The sequence below is a fragment of the Schistocerca gregaria genome, chromosome X, assembly GCF_023897955.1.
Source record: "Schistocerca gregaria isolate iqSchGreg1 chromosome X, iqSchGreg1.2, whole genome shotgun sequence".
Classification (NCBI taxonomy): domain Eukaryota; kingdom Metazoa; phylum Arthropoda; class Insecta; order Orthoptera; family Acrididae; genus Schistocerca; species Schistocerca gregaria.
In genome coordinates this window covers 687,401,794-687,402,883 of record NC_064931.1, presented here as the reverse complement: position 1 = coordinate 687,402,883, position 1,090 = coordinate 687,401,794, and the positions used below count along the sequence as shown (strand labels likewise).

At 45.0% G+C, this 1,090-nt stretch overlaps 1 pseudogene; it reads right to left on the bottom strand.

Annotated features, from left to right (window-relative positions):
- Window positions 1-473: 473 nt before the first annotated feature.
- Window positions 474-591, bottom strand: LOC126299646 (5S ribosomal RNA; annotated as a pseudogene).
- Window positions 592-1,090: the final 499 nt, after the last annotated feature.

Genomic DNA, 1,090 nt, shown 5'->3' with positions numbered 1-1,090 from the left:
TAATACAACCTTAACCTAGTAGATCACTACTATCAAGCAAAATGATTGGTCACATTAAAGAATTCGTTCATATCAAATCACATTCTGGCACTGAATGTAATGACAAAGCAGACCAACTAACAAGTGATGCAAATATCTGTGGAATACCTACAAATGTTGAACTCCCATACACGGACTAATTTTTACAAATTCTTTCATGCAAGAAGGAATGGACTCATAGGGTAAGTGTTCGCAAGGTGGAGTAAGAGGGCACTTGTCCCCACCTGCAATTCCCTTATATAGCACTCCGTCTTCAGGCCCATTGGGACCATCTGACAGCTGTGTCATCCTCAGGTGAGGATGCGGATAGCAGGGATGAGTGGTCAGCACACTGCTCTCCCGGTCGTTATGACGGTTTTCTTCGACCAGAGCCGCTACTATTCGGTCAAGTAGCTCCTCAATTGTCACCACGAGGCTGAGTGCACCCTGAAAAATGGCAACAGCACATGATGGCTGGGATGGTCACCCATCCAAGTGCCAGCCACGCCCAACAGTGCTTAACTTCGGTGATCTGATGGGAACCGGTGTATCCACTGCGGCAAGGCAATTTCCACTACAGTCCCCTTACTGACTTTTTATTCATTATGGGACTCTCTCGGATTTTTAGCTACTATTTCAGCAACTCCACTGAACTGATGATTAAACACTGTCATCTGTGATGAGAAGTACGGCACCTTTAACAGTCACTATGTATCTTAGGTTTTGTTAGTCGTCACTCTGTTCAAGGAAAACTATGCCCATTCCTTGGTTGGTGTGGTTGTGGTTTCAGCGCTGATTTGCAGGTGAAATGGATATGAACCTTTTACACTACTGTGACGAAATAATGCCTTCAGTCTCTCACTTCCTCATTCAACCCTTACCAAGCTGCAAAAAAAGGAACCGTCCTAACATCCTGGCACATAGATCCGTCGTTGATTCCCACCACTGGCTACAAACATGGCGTTAGTGTATGAGCCAATGTGTCCTCATATCCTATAAGGCTGCCCCTCTTCTTGATGCATGACGGAATCACAGCAATAGTATGCCATTTATCTCAGGGAAAAGAAAACTC